This window comes from Acomys minous, assembly GCF_964271855.1.
Source record: "Acomys minous genome assembly, contig: scaffold_33, whole genome shotgun sequence".
Classification (NCBI taxonomy): domain Eukaryota; kingdom Metazoa; phylum Chordata; class Mammalia; order Rodentia; family Muridae; genus Acomys; species Acomys minous.
The window spans coordinates 16,314-35,256 of NW_028182172.1; the positions used below are offsets into that span (position 1 = coordinate 16,314).

General features: G+C 43.5%; 1 long non-coding RNA gene and 1 pseudogene across 2 annotated transcripts; both read right to left on the reverse strand.

Annotated features, from left to right (window-relative positions):
- Positions 1–504: 504 nt before the first annotated feature.
- On the reverse strand, positions 505–2,305 carry LOC311591766 (F-box/LRR-repeat protein 19-like; annotated as a pseudogene). The gene is made up of 3 exons: positions 1,903–2,305; positions 1,348–1,786; positions 505–1,212 (listed from the first exon to the last, which is right to left on the reverse strand). The product of its transcript is annotated as an F-box/LRR-repeat protein 19-like (transcript).
- A 915-nt stretch (positions 2,306–3,220) lies between these two features.
- On the reverse strand, positions 3,221–6,222 carry LOC311591767. The gene is made up of 3 exons (XR_014777193.1): positions 5,966–6,222; positions 3,753–3,888; positions 3,221–3,551 (listed from the first exon to the last, which is right to left on the reverse strand). It is a non-coding gene; the product is annotated as an uncharacterized lncRNA (long non-coding RNA).
- Between the last annotated feature and the right edge of the window lie 12,721 nt (positions 6,223–18,943).

The window sequence follows — 18,943 nt, forward strand, 5'->3', positions numbered from 1 at the left end:
TAAAGCTGTTTTGCTGTCCCATGCATGGTCCTTACGACATTTCTATAGTTTTCATCATTATGAAAATCTTGATACTGGAAAACAATTCTATGAATGTAAGCAATGCATTAAAGCCTTTATGTTATGGAGTCCACTGAGATCAAACACAACTCAAACACTGGGTCAATGCAAATGATAAGAACTTATTGTAATCAAGGTGCTACTGATCAGTCTGGGTCACAAAATATAGCAGAAAGTTAAGCTGTGACACCTTAGCCTTGCCTCCAGGCCAGAGCCAGAATGGTATGGAGCCCTTAAGATGGAAAGCCACAAACATCTGTGCCAAGTCACAGCTCCATTTTCCCTCCAATCAGGATTTAGGGATAGGGGCTTTCCTTATGTAGTTGATCTGTATAAACTGATAAAGAATGGGGTTTTACAGTGTAACCAATCATAGCCATTTGTTCTTTTATGGTTAGAAATAGGCCTGATGTTTTGCAAAATAAAACATCAATAACAGAAGCCCTAGTTAGGAGTAGTCACTATATTTTGCCAGGACCACCCAGAAAGCACCAACTCCTGCAAGCCTTACAGTCGGTTCAGAAAACACATGAGCTGCTTTTTGTGGAAACACCTGTCCAGCTGAGGTCCAGAGCACATGGCTGGTGGCAAACCACCCCATTAAGCATGGGTGGGGTCAGCGGCTTCCTCCGGCTTAGGTCCATCCAAGGCCACAGACGCTTGTAGCACCAGCAGTTCAAAGTCTGGCAGACTCGCATGCAGACACATCGCTCTCAGGGTCCAAGGTGCTGAAAGACATGGAGCCATGCAGCCCGAGGCAGCAGCAAAGGCAGAGTGTCAGGCTCAGGGCTTGGGGTGGGGAGGCACATAACTGTGGAGGCTATGGTGGTGGGGCAGGGCCCAGGGGTCAACTGAGCAGTGCTTCCCCCACTGCCAGGGCATTTAGCCCACCGCTACCCCATGGTTTTCCTTCTCACCAGAGCTGCCCCAGGCTGGCTGAAGGACATTCCAGGCTTCCCCAGGAGCTTTGTCCTTACTAAGCTATGTGCCCTAGGAGTCTGAGTCTGTGTCTGAGTCCTAGGAGGAAGAAGAGGTATCAGGCACCCGCTCCAGCAGCTGGCACATATGCTTGAAACGCTCGAGTTTCTCCCTCTGTGGTGATAGGAATGGCTCTGCCGGGCCCTCAGCAGAAGCCATAGGTGGCTTGAGTTTCTCCCAGTTCTCGGGAGGGAGCCTAGGGTGGCAGAATGAGAATGCCTGGCTGGGATTCGGAAGCCTGGGGGGGGGGGGGAGAAGGCCAGGGCTGCCTGGGTCTGCTCCTCAGAGGAGGCAGGCATCTCCACCCACCTTCTTCAAGTGCCTCTCTTGGCCTCCTTTCACCTTTTTCCTTGGGGTCGGGGGTCTCATTCCCTGCCTCCCACTCCTTCTGTTTGGGGGCCCAGACACATGTTCAGGGGGAGGGCCAGCAGGTAAAGGTCCCTTTCTTCTGGGCAGAGGTGGAGGTGGTGGCTCCTCTGTCAGCTTCCATCCACCCCCTCACCACTGTCAACCCTGTGGTGCCCTGGACCCTCACCTGCATCCTTGTCCATCCTTCCTGGGTACCTTGGGGGCACTCCCAGCAGTTGGGGATCTCTGAATTGATAGCACCCTCAGCCTTTCCCATTTTCAGGCAGCCAGGGTGGATGATCCCGTTGCAGACTGTATACTCCATGAGGCTCAAACCAAACTTCTCTTCCTCTCCATGCACCTTCCTCCTTCCCAGCTTCTCCACACAGAAGGAACACAGCTGCGCAGCGCACTGCTGAAGCAGGGAAGACTGCTTCATGCGCCCGCCCCACCGACATCCCCAGCTTCTTCAGGTCTCCTCAGAAATGGCAGTCCCCGCACTCAGCACATGCATACAGCTGTGTGTGGAAGCACGGGCACAGCGCACTGCCGAAGCAGGCAAGACCACTTCATGCGCCCGCCCCGCCAACTCCCCCAGTTTCTTCATGTCTCCTCAGAAATGGCAGTCCCCACACTCAGTTCGCACACAGGCCTGGCAGCGGCGGCAGCAGCAGGTTCCGCGTTGGTGCGCTCCAGCCCCAGGGCCCTGGCTGCTCGAAGACATTGGGAGTGTCAACATCACCGAAGACTCTCACGTGTCCCGGGAGCCATCTCCTGGCGGGTCGGCGGCCAGTGGCAACGCAGGGCGGGAAACTCTTGGAACGCCTAGGTCTATGCTTCCTGAGGGCGCTCGGCCCCTCCCTCCAGGGGAGGGCGGGACAACAGCGAGTGGAGGTCGGGAGCGCCGGGCCAGGCCCTCCCACCGGCTGCTGCAAGGACCTTTGTCTCGAGCAGAGAGTTTACACTCAGAATCCGGAACAAAAGAGGCAGGCCAAGAGCAAGTGGTACGATTAACAAGAGAGGTTTATTAGCAATACAAAGGCAACTACAGCAAAGGGCAGCGGCTAAGGCTCCAAGGCCAAGCCACCAAATACCATTTCATTATACTCTTAAAACTATCTTAATTCTAATAGGAGTAGCATTTAGGAGTAGCATTTAGCATCTTATACTATCAATGTTTTGGGAGCTTATGCCATTAAGGTATACGACCTGATATCGCGAAGTTCTGTCGAACAGGTTCGCTGCTGCGACTTGATTCAGTTCTCGGGTTGTTTTCTGACAGCATGTCTGTCTGCTCTGTCCTGGGAGAGCGCCCGTCGGCTGGTAGCATTTTAGGTAATCATGGTGACAGCGAGAGAGAGAGCGAGCGAAGAGAGAAGAAAGCTGGCTGCTTCTTCTCAGGGTTTTTATACTAACTTAACCTTATCCTCTCTAATTCACACATCTTGCTTTCTGTGGCACTCTTATCACCAACTTGCAGTCCTGGCTGCTCCTAGGTCAGAACTTACTACTAAGGTTTTATCTATCACTCACACATCTGGTCAGATGTCAGCTTTTTGGGCTGTCAGCTATTTTCTACGCTGGGCTTTGAAACAAGCCCTGACATGTCCTACACTGGGCTTGGAAACAAGCCCTGACATGTTTATTACACCCTTCCAAAGGAAGGTCCTGCTCTGGGGGGGGGGGGGGGGCTCAGTCACTCAGCCACTCAAGGCCAACGGGGGGCTCCTTGGGCACAGGGTGCTCAGCTTCTGCCCAGGCCCCATTTAGTCCTGGTACGAATCTCAGCTCCCCACCCCCACCTCTCCCCAAAGGCCCCAACCTTTAACTGGCCCCTTCTCAGGTCCAACTGTCTAGACATCCAGGGAAAATCCAGGGCTCCCCACCATTTCCGGGGTTCAAACCCCTCCCACTGCTGGTTCACGGGGGGGGGGGGCGGTCGCTGCAACCTACCACCCTCCCCTGGGTCCGCCTGACCCACAGAGACAGGGCAAAGAGGGGGGGTCAGTTTTTTCATTTTTTAACACTGTTGCTTTTCTTTAAAACTTGCAGGGCACATTAAAATTTCTTCTGCAAGACATGTATCAGCTTGCACATGAAAATGACCCTCCATGTCTTCTAGAACTTGACAACGGTCCTCAATATTATGGTCTCCCAGATTGTAGCTTAAAATATAGTATAAGAAATATATTATATATTATTGGAAATTAAGAAAATTTAAGTTATTACATTCAGAGTCTCTAAGAACCATGCCTGATTTATTCACCTCATTCTTCCTCATTCTCATTTGAAATTGCAGAAGAACATCAGTAACAGAGAAACATTTGTCCCCTGACTTTAAAAAGCAAAACATAATTCAGTCCTACCTACAGCAGCTTGGTTCCTGTAGGGCTCCAGCATCACATCCTTGTAGAGACTCTTCTGGGAAGGATCCAGCAAAGCCCACTCTTCCGAGTGAAGTTCACATGCTCATCATCATAGGTCACTGCATCCTAAAGTATGCTGTACATGTGTACACAGAAAGCAGGATACTGACATCACTGTACATGTCTGTGCCATTGACAACATAGTCGTGTAACTCTGGTGCTTCCTCCACTCATTTTCAGACACAAAAGTTCTACTGTAACCACCAAGTCATTTTAGAAGGAAACTGAATAACGAGGTTCATCTCCATCAGGGGCCAGCCTTGACACACACATTAGTATTTGCACAGGACACAGTGTTGGCAAATTCCAAAGAACTATCTGATGCTTTATCAATTGAGCTATTTGGTTTTTCTGGCTCTTCTGCTGCCAAAGCCGCTCCTTAGCTAAGGAATCTATTACCTAAGAGCAGGTGGCTGTGACAGTTTCCTGATGTAAACAGCAGGAGGCTGTAAAAGAAAAACCGTAGTTTGCTTTTAAACTTAGTGACTTACTTAGGCATTCAACAGTGGCTTGAAGGAGAGGGGGGAAAAAAAGAGGAAAAAAAAAGACTTTAAACATACACTCATACAAGTAAAATAAACATGGGCTTTGAACAGCAGATTCCCACAAGCTTTCCTGTGGTGATGGCGTTGGTTTTAGCAGTCTCTTTTGCGAAGAATGCAGCAAATCCAGGCCATCCTCAGGGAACCTTCCACTATATCAGCACACGTAAGCAATGAGACATGCAGACAGGTACACATTCATACACACAAGGGAGTTCCCAATTTTACACACACACACACACACACACACACACACACACACACACACAAACAAACAACAACAACATGTAGATATTTAAACATGCATACACATATCTATTCACATGTGAACATATATACACAGACACATAATAAATGGGTAGGACAGGCTCTAGCAAGCCCCTCTCTCTTTTATTCTTGTCCTAGGTTTTTATCTTCCCTATACAATCATTACAGAAGAGAATGACAGTAGGACTTTAAGTTATTTCATTAGAACTATATCTAACTGAACATTTTTTGCTCATTAAAGTTTAAATAGTAGTTTTATCTATAAGCTCACTGAGTCCCAAGCAGAAGCTTTATCTTTTTCTTATTTCATATGTACATTATGTATTTAAAACAAGAGTTTTTGGTGCCAAGGTTGTTATCAAGAAACAGGGGTCTGTCCTGTCTTGTACAGAAAACCATTTGTTCTTTGTTTTTATATTCATATGGTCTTTCTTATTGTGGTAAACACCTAGGACTCAGCCTGGACTAAACCTAGAATGAATGCATTCCCTTGATCATTAATGTGGTTTAATCTTGCTTTTCTTACTGGTGTAATTCATGTGGTTCGCAGAACTCCTAGCAGTTTTTTGATAATTTGTAGGAGGGCTAGACGTTACTTGAATCTGTTCAGAAATCACTATCAGGAACTATATAATCACCTTCATACGATTATGCAGGAGATCTGCATAATGCATTATGCCAGACACAAGAGAGAAGCATGGAAAGACAGTGTAGCAACCAGAAGCAGTTTTGAGGCAAAATAACTTAGGCTTTTCCTAAACCAAGGGATAGAGCTGTGAAAAATGAGTGGGCTGCCTCCAGAGGCTCACAGGCTTGCTTTTGCCAATCCTCCATATCTCTTGGCATTTGTCGTTTCTGTGTCCTTTGAACAGGAAATAGCCTCGCAAGAGAAATGTCAATTAACAGACATAGAGAAAGAACCACACAGATCACACATCAGAGAAATTGTAGGAACAATTACTAACTACAAAAATGATGGGCAAGCTGGGTATACTTGCTCATGCCTTTAATCCCTGCACTCAGGAGGCAGAGGCAGGTGCCAGCCTGTTCTATGTCATGACGTACATATTAAGATCCTGACTCCCTTCAAAAAAAAAAAAATCAATCAAACAAACAAACAAAAAAGACAGAAAGAACTCAGAGGTCTTTACTGAAGTTCCTACAAAGAATTATACATTCACTCCTGTTTGATATTCATCTTCCATAACCCTGAGGTACCCCAGTTTATACTATAACAATAGTAAGATTTTACTAAAAGGGAATGCATGTTTAAACATTTATAAATGAACAGAAGGAAATAATAGCAATATAAATAAACAAAATAGGACAGGAGAGATGGCTCACCAGTTAAAAGCTCTTGCTGGTATTGAAGATAATTGAGGTAAGCTGGGCATTGGTGGTATACGCCTTTAATCTCAGCACTTGGGAGACAGAGGCAGGCAGATCACTATGAGTTCGAGGCCAGCCCAGTCTGCAAAGTGAGTCCATGACAGCCAAGGCTACACAAAGAAATACTGTGTTGAAAAACCAAAAATAAAAATAAGAAATAAAATAAGAAAAAGAAAAGTGAAGGAAAAAATAATTGAGGTCAATTGTCATTATTTACACAGGGCTCACAACTATTCATTATTCCAAGTTCAGGAGTTCTGACAGCAGTGAGGAGGAGGCACACATGATATACATGTTCATGCATACAGGAAAAACACTCATATTCATTCAAAAGATTCGAACAAACCCTTGTAGGAAGAACGTCACACGCCTGCAATGCAATGACTCAGAAGGCATAGGTCATATTAATATCATGAATACATGCCGTTCTAAAAAACAGAATACACTCTCTGCCAAATTTCAAAGTTCAAGATGTGGATGAAGATAAGCACAATAGCATATGCTACCTTGTACAAAAACCTACATTCCAAGAACTTCCGCTAACTTTATTTAAATAAAAAAAAACAATAACAGGGAGCTAGAGAGATGGCTCAGAGGTTAAGAGCACTGACTGCTCTTCCAGAGGTCCTGAGTTCAATTCCCAGTAACCACATGGTGGCTCACAACCATCTGATGCCCTCTTCTGGCCTGCAGATGTACATGAAGGAAGAGCACTATATACATAAGAATAAATAATAAATCTTAAAAAAAAATAACAGTAAAAAAACAGCCAGACATGTTGGCCCAAACTAATCCCAGCACTCTGGAGCCAGAGTCAGGGGGATCTCCAAGTTTGACAACTATCTGGTCTACATACTTACTTTCAGGAATGCTAGGACTATACAGAGAAACTTTGTTTCCAAAAACAGAAACAAAAACAACAAATTTAAAAATATAAAAACATCAGACTAGCAAATTAGCTTAGCATTGGGTAGCAATTGGTTCTACTGTATCTTATGTGATTTAGGGATAGAGTGTATACTGGTGCAGGCATGACAGCATGAGAAGGAAGCTAACTGAGCAGTTTCAACCACAACATAGTAGACACAAAGAACAGGAAATGGATTGAGTCTTTAGACAATCAAATTTCATCCCCAATAAGGAATCTTGTTGAATGGTTATTAATATTTATAATTTTAAGATAATCAGTGCTTATTCCTTAACCAAAACACCACACAGAGAGACTAGAATCTGTTTAATTAGCAGAGAGCATAATACTAAGCCTCCAAGCTAGTTTATCTTCCTCTCATTTTTCTTGTCTCTATGGTCCAATTCTCTTCTCCTAGTGTTTCCTGGTTCTGTCCAAAGGCATCCTTCCTTCCCTTCCTGATCTTTCTCCTCCTCTCACTGGACCAGGATGTCCCACCCTAGTCTCTGTATTGCTCAGCACTGGCTAGATGACTTTTATTAGCAAAAAAGAGAACAAATGGTGACATGTCAATACAAACTTGTCACCAGAAATACTTGAAATAAACATCGCAATGTAAACTAGATAGTGGGGTAGAGAAATCAGCATTTGAATGAACAAGAGTAAACTGTAATCTAGAAAGGCTCCTCCTACAAAAGCATCCATAAGCTACCCAAAGAAAGCCACAAAAGCCAGACAAGTGCCCAAAGACAACCTCTAATCTAGGAGCTTTTTGATTCAAACAACTGCATTCTCACCCTGGTCACTATAAGCTTATGGTCACCCTGTGATGCAAATGCATTTAGTCTAATTGTAATGGTCCTAATAATATGCAACAGCATGTTCACTGTTCAAACGCCAAAAGCAACAGACTGTACATTGTTCAAATGTCAAAAGCTACAGCCTCTACACTGCTTAAATGTCCAAAGCAACAGCCTCTACACTGTTCTAATGTCCAAAGTCGCTTGTGACAATTATGGACAATCTCTTAATTGACACATCTTATAAAATCATTAAACAAGTTCTATCTTTCCAACATACAATGGCACAAAATAGTCCTTCTCATTCCAGTAAATAGGAATGTGTACACAGTGAGGGGAGATTAGACCAAGGCAAGAAACTCTGCAGGGCAAACACCAAATCCTGCAGCGCTGTCTCACACACATGGACCTTCACATCAAAGGGCTCAGATGACCTATTCCTGTACCTTTTCATACATCCCTCAGTTTGGCTACTTCCACTCCCTATCTGCATCTCTCCATGCAGATTTCGCAAAGGCTTGGGTGTCTCAACATCTTGTTTGTGGTCTCAAAATGCAACTCAGGCTTCATCCTCACAGCTTCAATGCAATGAACTCTCACAGTTTCCTCACTGGGACTATGAAGCTGCCAAACATAAATAGCTGGGACATTGCTGAACTGAACCCACAGAGGAAGAATCTTTGAATTTTGTGTCTTTCTTGTTTCTAGAACCAGCACAATAAGGTGATCCTGTCAAGACTGGCTTCTATGTAGGGATGGACCCTACCACGCTTGGACCACAGTAGCAGCAGGTTTTATATGAAGTTTCTTCCTGGGACTAGGAATCACTTTGCATACTCTTTCCATTAATTTAAGGCTTGGGCAGGAGGAAGTATTGCCCTTAAGGCACCTTGTTAGGCTTCCAATCCAGATCAAGGGCCCTCTTTCTTTTCTCCTTGAAAAGTCCTGCTTTTGTTTCAGCATTTGCTGAAAGTTTGAAAAACCAAAAACCAATGTGTTAACCATATCAATCACTTAAGTAGCAAAAACCCAAACTGATGATTACAACTGGAAAACACAGAGTTGCCAAGAAATGAGAGGCAAACCTTCAGGATCAAGAAGAGACAACTAACACTGTTTCTCCACAGAAAGTTCACAAAGTAACAAACGCTAAAGGAACTCATAACACACTCAAAATCAAGTAAACAGATACCAAAGAGAAGAATACAAAGAACCAGGGAGCAGCAGCAGCACCTGAGACCGGGCGGGACATGGTCACGCCCACCGCACTGTGGGAGCCTAGTGGCCGCCAAGCTCCCGAGAGGCTGACAGGGGCATCAGAGGCTCTGAAGCCTGGGGCCTCTGGCCCTTTGCCACTGCTACTGGGGTGGAGAGGCGGCGCTGAGCAATCTTTGGTGCAGTCTTGAGCCCGAGGGTTGCCTCCCTTCCCATTCACACGCCGCGACTCCATGTTCTATGATAAAGATGGGGATCTGGCTCGTGAGTTCTATGAGGAGACAATTGTCACCAAGAATGGACAGATACATAAGAATCTGATTCCTCAGGACATCCTGAGGCTGGATTCCCCCCCACACCCCGCACACCGACCGAATCTATGTGGATTTCCCCCATGATGCTCTATGAAGTGTGAGCCTGTGGCATGGCAGACACAAGCACCCACTGCCCCAGCAAGAAAATCCCAGGATCAAGGTGTAGCTTCTGTTCAGGAGTCAGGCTAATGCCACAACCCTGAATAAACTAAACTCCGTTGGACCAAAAAGCAAGCAAACAAACAACCAAAACCAATAAAGATTCAATGAAACAGAGTAGATTCATTGCAAATAACCAAAATAGAATATGCAAATTTTAATAATTGGAAACAAAAAGGACATACAAGCAGACAATGAGGAAATCCTGAGAATAGTTAAGAACACACTTTAAAAACCTGTACCCCAACAAATTGGAAAATCTAAAAGAAATGGATAATTTAATTGATAGGCAAAGTTAAATCAAGATCAGATAAACAACTTAAGTAGACCTATATCCCCTAGTGAAAAAGAAAAATTCATTAAAGGACTCCCAATCAAATCAAATCAAAACAAAACAAAACAAAACACCAGGATTGGATGGTTTTAATGCAGAAATCAACCAGACACTCAGAGAAGACAACACCAATACTGCTCACCTATTCTACAAAACAGAAACAGAAAGATTATTACCCAATTCATTTTAAGAAGTCACAGTTACCTTGATACCCAAAGCACATAAATACTCAACAAAGAAAGAGTACTGCTGACCAATTTCCATCATGGACATAGATCCAAAATTAATAAAATATTTGCAAACTCAATCAAAGAACAAATCAAAAAGATCACAAACATTGTTCAACTAGGCTTCGTCCCAGAGATGCTGGGATGGTTCAACATACAAAAATCAGTAAATGTAACCCACCATATAAATAAACTGACAGAAAAAAAAGAAAAACGCAGAGGATAATCTCATTTGCCACCTACCAAGCCTTTGACAAAATCCAACACCAATTAATGATAATAGTCTTGGAGAGATTAGGGATACAAGGGACATACTTGTTGTGGTTAATTTATCAGTATAGCCTAATAATATTATTATTAGGCCTATAAATTATCATTATGGTGGTATTTTCTAACCCGCTAGCAATCAGTCAAGACACAGACACCTGTTATATTTTAAAATTGCCTTACTTAACCTTGGGAAGGCCAGATATTAAATCCCTAAACTACTTATTATGCCATCTGCTTCTAATAATTTCTATCAGGCTACCTCCCACCCATAATCCCAAATACTTGCTAATTTTCAGCATCTGGACCAAATCTCCATCCATGTTGGCCATATGCTTCTCCTTCACCCAACCCATGGTGCAGCCTTCTTCCACCTCTCCCCTCCTCCTCCCAATATTATCTCGGTCTCCCAAAGCCCGGGAACCTTAGCCACGCCCATCCCATTTACTCTGCCCAGGGGTGATGGCCTTTTATTGGTCAAACAGGTTAGGCTCTTAGGCAAGATACAAGCTGACAAGCAGTATTAGCATCAAAATACACCCAACCCACCTGCAACACATACCTAAACATAATAAAGGGAATCTGCAGCAAGCCTATAGCCAACATCAAATCAAATGGAAAGAAAGTAAAAACAACTCCTTTAAAATCAGGAACAAGGCAAGGCTGTTCTCCCTACATCTATTCAATATTTTATTTGAAGTTCTAGCTAGAGCAATAAGACAACTGAAAGAGATCAAGAGAGTAACAGACCCTACGGAGGAGCTTCAGTTCTGGAAAGATGTCAAGTCCCCAGGCAGACACAGGAAACTGAACCTGGAAACTGCAAGAACAACCACTGCCCTTAACTGCTGAGTCACATCTCCTGCCCTGTAATGGTCCCTTAAGTAGCTACTGTGGACTCTTAAGTCAATGAACAGTGAGTCAGAAATGATGGAGCTCCAAGGACGCTTTCTTAGAGCCTAGAGGAGTGACAGCTCAGCAAAGACAATCACACAGAAGTAACAAAGAAAAGTCAAGAAGTTTGGCAGCAAGAAGCTCAGGTTATGAAAGATATTTGCCCAGAGTTATGTGCCTGAGGGCTTTACAAGCATAAAAACAATCTGAAACAGTATGTAGAAAGAAAATAGCAAGGCTATGCAGAGATTAATGAACTAGATAGAGACTCAAAGACAGTACAATGATTCAACATAACAGAACTGTTTTGGTGCCGGGACTAAAGTAATAACAAAGCATCATTCACCTAATTCAAACTGGAAAAGTGAATTTATATGTATTAGAAGTAGAGCTAACATGAGGATACTGAAAGATTTGACAAGGACTTCAGTGATATCTTGTGCAGTGCTGTGGAAAGTCATACATACATAAACCACAACTGAAGAAGACATGATGAGTTCCTAGAAACTAGTGACTGAATCAGCCTCCTACATGATACAACTACAACACACAGCAAGCAGCTGCTGAGACTGAAGCAGTAAGAGTTTCCGTCAACAGTGTCTGAGGACTGGACAGATTAACATGGAATTCTCCTTTCCATACAAACCTTATACTAATGCCAAAAGGAGAGCACTGCATAAAACACAAAAAAAGGAGGAACAATAGAAAGTCCTCATGCAAAGCTGGCTTTACCTCAAAGCACAAAGCAGGTGAGCCCAAACAAATATATTCAAAAAATTAAAAAATCATAGAGCAGTTGCCAGGATCTACACAGACACAGAGATCATCTCTAAATAACACAGAAATGGAAACATTGAATTCACACCAAGAGTGCAAGGCTGTTCCAACACCTACAGACGAATCTATGTAAGACACCAAATATGTAGACTCAGTAAAAGTAGAAAAATGGCTATGTCAATAGATAAATTAAAGCCCTATGGTAAAATATGACATTTTCTCAGTATAAAACCTCTCAAGGTATGAGGAGAGAAAGAACATACCTCAGAATAATACAGTCAGACAAAAGCTAAAGCCAACAGTGTGAAAAAGGACAAATGGAATAATTCCACTCTAATCAGGACTAACTCAACACAGTGCATCAGTGAGTACACAGTTCTCTGACGGAGAAAAATTTAAAGTGACAATAGAGTCAGAAATCAAATGGATCTCCTTAAACGAAAACAAACAAACAACAACTCAGCCCAAAAGTGGTGGCACACGCCTTTAATCCCAGCACTTAGGAGGCAGAGGCAGGTAGATCTCTGTGAGTTTGAGGCCAGTCTGGTATACAAAGTGAGTCCAGGACAGAGAAGGCTACACAGAGAAATCCTGTCTTGAAAAAAACCAAAAAGAAGAGGAAGAAGAAGAAGAAGAAGAAGAAGAAGAAGAAGAAGAAGAAGAAGAAGAAGAAGAAGACCTCAATCAAACCACTCACACTGTCTTCAGATATCTTGTACTACATAGTAATACCATTAACAATGTCAGAAACAGCTATGCAGACTGAGGAGGAGGGCAGAGTCATCAGTGGTCACTTCCCAATTTGGATCCTGTGTTCTACAATCCAAATCTGTCAGACATGCACACTGGAAACATACTGGAAAGACTATTTTTAGTAACAGAAGCTTTTCTGGTTCAATATGAGGGTAATTGTACAGGGAGGGAAATACACAGATTACACTTGGAACCTGACCAAAGCAAATGATAAGGAAGGTCACAGGCCCTAAAAAGGAATCCACTATGACATTTGCTACACACACAAATGGCTCGGTTCACACCCAAGACCAGGTGCTGCTTTCAGTCTGGTCAGAGACTTTGTTTTCAATGGGCAACAGTTATTTCAGAGACTCGAAACTAATCAAATACAGGAAACGACTGAATGCTTAATGTACTGCCTATAATGGGAAATTCATTTTACCACATCTAACATTATTCTCAGTGAAAATTTCCAGAATCATTAATGAAACCGAATCTTGCAAAAATCAATTTCATGTCCTGTTTCTACTGTCATTTCAGAGCCACCACACACCATGCTCAATCTGTCTAACATACCTGGATCCTTTGCTACAATCTCTGTCCTCACTATCTAGGGCTCTTAGTTGTCACTCACAGGTGAGCAGATCTGGCTGAGCAGTGGGAGACCTGCCCATGGGAAAGAGGTGCAAAGTACTTTAATGGAACAAAACTGAAAGATGCTAACACCTGCCAAAAGGATAACCATGAAGGAAAGAGAAAGTATCATAAAAATGTCTCTTCTTCACTGAGGATTTCACTTAGTCTATGAGATGTGAGACTCTCTCACACACAGTTTACACACCTGCAGAGCCATTTTCCCAGATAGCCTGAGGAAGGAAGACTGCAAGAAAACTGGACTCTGACCCACAGAATCCAGACTGCTGCACCACTACAACAGGAGGTCTCTGAAAAAAAGCTCTGAGGCCAGGGTCCAGGCATTCCCACTCCTGCAGGAAGTTACAGTGAAAAAACTCAGTGTTAACAAGCCGTGAATTTAAAAACAAGAGTTTGGCCACATGTGCACAGGCACAGTGATTTCCTTGAACGAAGGAGACAGTTTTCTGATTTAAGTCAGCAATCATAATCACTCAAAAGGTGAATTCTAATTTTGTTGTAATATATAGTGAGTTTTCTATCTATAATAACAGTGTGGCCTGATGTCATGATCTCACAGCATGCATAGTGGGCTGGGCTCTCAAAGAGACTAAGGACACAGGGCTACCTGAGATTAACATATTAAAGGAGACATTTTTGGAGAGGTGATTTCTTGCTGCCTGGTTCCTCTCTAAACCCTAGTCTCTCCTCCCTTCTCTTTCTGTCCCCCATCTCCTCCCCTCTCAGTCTTCTCATGAGCTGGCTCAGTCTGGACCCTTCTAGATACATCTGGCTGTTTTCTCCCTCATACTGTAAAGCCCAAAATTGATCTGCAAATACCACCTGCCCAAGAACCAGATTAGCTCCCTGGAATGCTGGGAGTTGTAGTTCTTCAAAAATAACAACGCCACATGAGAAAGTATGATGGCATATAGGTTTGTATTCATAAGCCCCTGTAGCTCTTGACAAAATCCATTTCTTGGTCAATATTCACTATTTATATTAGTACCTGCTCAAGTGGTGAAATTGGTTTTTCTCCCGGGAATCTCAGGATGAACACAGCATAGAATAAACCTCAACCATACCCTGGACCAGTCAGATCTCCAGTTTTCATCAGACCCAAGGTATACCATTAATAACTAAGCATTGAAGACACATTTCTGAACGCTGTGCTCACATCCAAGACGCTAATGTTTCCAACCACAACTATGGTGTTTTATTTTTGTTTTGTTTTGTTTTTTGTTTTTTCAAGACAGGGTTTCTCTGTGTAACCTTGGCTGTCCTGGACTCACTCTGTAGACCAGGCTGGCCTCAAATTCACAGCAATTGCCTGCCTCTGCCTCCCAAGTGCTGGGATTAAAGGCGTGCGCCACCACGCCTGGCTAACTATGGTGTTTTATAAAGTAAATTTTCTGATTCAATCAAATCTGCACTGGTTCCACATATGACCAACATGTATTTTGTGGATACCTATTACCCAGGACAAAGGACATGCTCTTGACTAGGCAGATAGAGGAACAGAGAAGTTAAGAAAGCATGGGTGAATTTGAATTCGAGGAGATTTGTAACTGCTGTAGCTGTGAACCCAGTGTCCAAATACACATACTGCAAATGCTCCATGAGATGATTTTATGAAAAATAATCTGGCCACCATAAAAAAAATACTCACAATAAACACCCTATCCAACAATGGTAAGATATCAACAGAATTGTCATAGTGGCATCCTTAAGAGCAGGAGGCAGAGGCAGGCAAATCACTGTGAGTTCAAGGCCAGCCTGGTCTACAAAGCAAGACTAGGGCAGCCAAGGAAACACAGAGAAACCCTGTCTCGGAAACAACAACAACAACAACAACAACAACAACAGCAAAGCAGCTGAGGAAATCATGCTGCTCCTCTCCCTCCGTTTCCCTCTGACTGCTAGGCTGCTGTTCCCACCGCTGTGCTGCTGACTGGTGACTGACCAGGCCAGCAGCCGGAAAACTACATCTGAGGAAGTTGTTGGGTTTCTGCAAACAACCTGCCCCCACATGACCCCCATCCACCGAAGGAAATGAAGCATATTCATATAGACCCGCCCACTATCCTTCAGTTCCAGTCACGAGGTTCCCCAAACCTTTTCAAGGGCCACCCAGATTTTGTCTCTTCCTTGTCACTATCCTGGTTTTTAGTGTCGCTGCCCTGCAGAGACTGGTCCCTCCCACTCCTTCTCAAGTTGCAGGCCACACAGCTCTGTAGGCTCAGTTCTCTTAACCAATGTATTTTATTACAACTTACTAACTGAACCGACGTCACTTATAACCCGACTAACCAAAACAATAGGAAAAAAGGACTAAAGAACACAATAACAAAACCTTAAGGAAAGCAGTTCCGAGGAACGATTCTCCTGGCATAATCAGCAGGATTTCTTCTGCTGGAACCTGGAGTAACCAGAACCTGGAACCTCAGCAGGAGCCGGAGCCCCAAGCCTTCCCCCGCAGTCAGCAACGAACAGCCAAAACTATCCCAGGTCTCCAAAAGCCCCGTCTCCAGTTCTGGGCTTATTTATATATCTCCTCCCAGAAGTCTGTTCATGGGATCTTTTCAGCTGGCACCAATCAAGCTCCTGCACGAGGTTGGTCTTCTAGTGGATTAACCTCACCTGTTCTCTCACAAGACCGTTCCGATCCCACACTTGGCATCATAAAAAACAGGTTTATCTCTCCTTCACAGCTCCAACTGTCAAGCTGCCCTGGCTCTGCTCTGCAAGCCTCCCAGCATTCTTGCTGCCAGCCTAGACCAGAACTGGGTCTAATAGGATACTGCACCCCAATATCTGAGCCCTATAGTGAATTCTGAACCCTTCATATAAAAGATAGGCAGCCTAACTTGTTAGCTTGGAATACAAGCCTCCTAGGATAAAAAAATGCAGGGCAAAAGACATCCAACACCCTAATTCCAATTTCTTTTGGTCTCATTCTCAAAATAAATTATTTACAAAAAAAAAAAAAAAGACTAAACACCAATCACAACCATAGATGTATCCCCTAAAAAGAGCAATTTAAATAATATCCAATATTGAAAGCACAGATTCATGAAGATAAGCACAAGGAAATGGTTGATGGGTATGGAAATGCGAGGAAATGGACAAAGGAACTGAGGACAATGTAGGCATGGTGACACACACCTTTAATCCCAGCACTCTGGAAGAAGAGGCAGGCGAATAGCTGAGAGTTCTAGGCCAGCCTAGGCTACAAAGGGAGTCCAGGACAGCCAAGCTTAGTTATGAAGTATAAATAAAAATAATTTTTTTGTCTTTTTGTTTAATCATTAGAATTTGTAGTGAAGAAGGGTATTGAGGGATGGAGAGGAGACACTTGAGTCAGAACTCAAGACAGTGGGGAGAGAAAAAGTAAATTAAATCAGCAAGTGGAGGAGTTGGGGAGAGCCCACTTTAAACCTCTCTCAATCTCTGGCTCCAGGTAGAGCTGGTTTTCACTGACCGAATCTGCTTTTCTTTTTCTTTTCTTTTTTCTTTTTCTTTTTCTCTTTCTGTCTTTCTTTTTCTTTCTTTCTTTCTCACTTTCTTTCTTTCTTTTTCTAGACAGGGTTTTTTTTGTGTAGATTTGGCTGTCCTAAACTCGCCCTGTAGACCTGGCAGGCCGTAACTCACAGAGATCTGCCTGCCTTTGCCTGCATGCGCCACCACTGCCTGGCCCTGTGTTTCATGACCACCACGACACCTTTGCCATTGGCCTCGGGCTCCACTCCCACAGTCTTGGCAGTGAATTAGCCCATAGTAGTGGAAGGACCTGTGGCCTTCAGATTATTAGGCTTGGTGACGAGCGTCTGCTTATTCCTCTTGGTCAGGAAACTGGAGCACTTCCCAGGGACCATCCATTGCAGATTAGAGGACATTTCGGCAGCTCTTCTCCCTATGGTCTACCTTAACGTTTAATAAGACTTTCGTAAGGCTATTATAGAGTTCAAACCAACATATTATTTGCTTAAAATTTTCCATTTTAATCATGAAAATCTATCAAAAGTAATTTATAACTGAGCTGAGATGATTTTGAGTCACAAATGGCTCTAAATGGTATTCTTTGTATACCCAATATATTATTAGTCAGGGTTCTATGGAATAACAGAACTGATAGAATCAATTTCTCTATTTATAAAAAGAGGCTGTGGACCAGCTCGTTGAACAATGGCCATCTACCCTGGCAATGTCCAAGAATCCAGTAGTTGCTCACTGCAGGAGCCTCGATGTCACAGTGCAACTTCAGTATAGGCTGGAATCCCAAAGAAGTAGGCACTAATGCCAGTGAAGGAATGGACTTGCTACAAAGGTGAGAGCAAGCAAAGAAAGAGTAAAAGCTTCATTCTTCTATGTTTTATATGGACTTTCCAGCACAAGGCGTACCCCAGATTAGGGTTTTTTATTTCAAAACAACTGGATTAAAGCTGAACGGTGAAAGCACACAGTAATGCACTTTTCTCCCAGCAAATACACTGTTTCAAAGGAAATGGGAACACACTGAGGAGACACTTGTGGGCACTACTGTGACGAAAACTGAGCTTCCCTACGCACAGGGAAGCAAGAGAAATGCTGATTTCATCAAGCCCAGTTACATACTCAGAATCTGTACTACTGCGCAAATAGGCATGTCTCTTAAGGCAAAAAACTCATTTCTGACAAAGTTGCCCAAATGCATCTCAGACGTGTGCAACTTGTTCCCTGAGTTAGAAAACGTCGAGAAACGGTCATTTCGGCTAGCGCTGTGCTTCTACACATGTATTTGCTGAACGGTGAAAGCGCACAGTAATGCACTTTTCTCCCAGCAAATACACTGTTTCTAAGCAAATGGGAACACACTGAGGAGACACTTGTGGGAGCTACTGTGACTAAAACTGAGCTTCCCTACGCACAGGGAAGCAAGAGAAATGCTGATTTCATCAAGCCCAGTTACATACTCAGAATCTGTACTACTGCGCAAATAGGCAAAACAAGTGCGTTTTAAGGCACGTCTCTTTAGGCAAAAAACTCATTTCTGACAAAGTTGCCCAAATGCATCTCAGAAGTGTGCAACTTGTTCCCTGAGTTAGAAAACGTCGAGAAACGGTCGTTTCTGCTAGCGCTGTGCTTCTACACATGTATTTGCTGAACGGTGAATGCACACAGTAATGCACTTTTCTCCCAGCAAATACACTGTTTCTAAGGAAATGGGAACACACTGAGGAGACACTTGTGGGAGCTACTGTGACTAAAACTGAGCTTCCCTACGCACAGGGAAGCAAGAGGAATGCTGATTTCATCAAGCCCAGTTACATACTCAGAATCTGTACTACTGCACAAATAGGCATGTCTCTTTAGGCAAAAAACTCATTTCTGACAAAGTTGCCCAAATGCATTTCAGAAGTGTGCAACTTCTTCCCTGAATTAGAAAACGTCGAGAAACGGTCGTTTCTGCTAGCGCTGTGCTTCTACACATGTATTTGCTGAACGGTGAAAGCACACAGTAATGCACTTTTCTCCCAGCAAATACACTGTTTCTAAGGAAATGGGAACACACTGAGGAGACACTTGTGGGAGCTACTGTGACTAAAACTGAGCTTCCTTATGCACAGGGAAGCAAGAGAAATACTGATTTCATCAACCCCAGTTACATACACAGAATCTGTACTACTGCCCA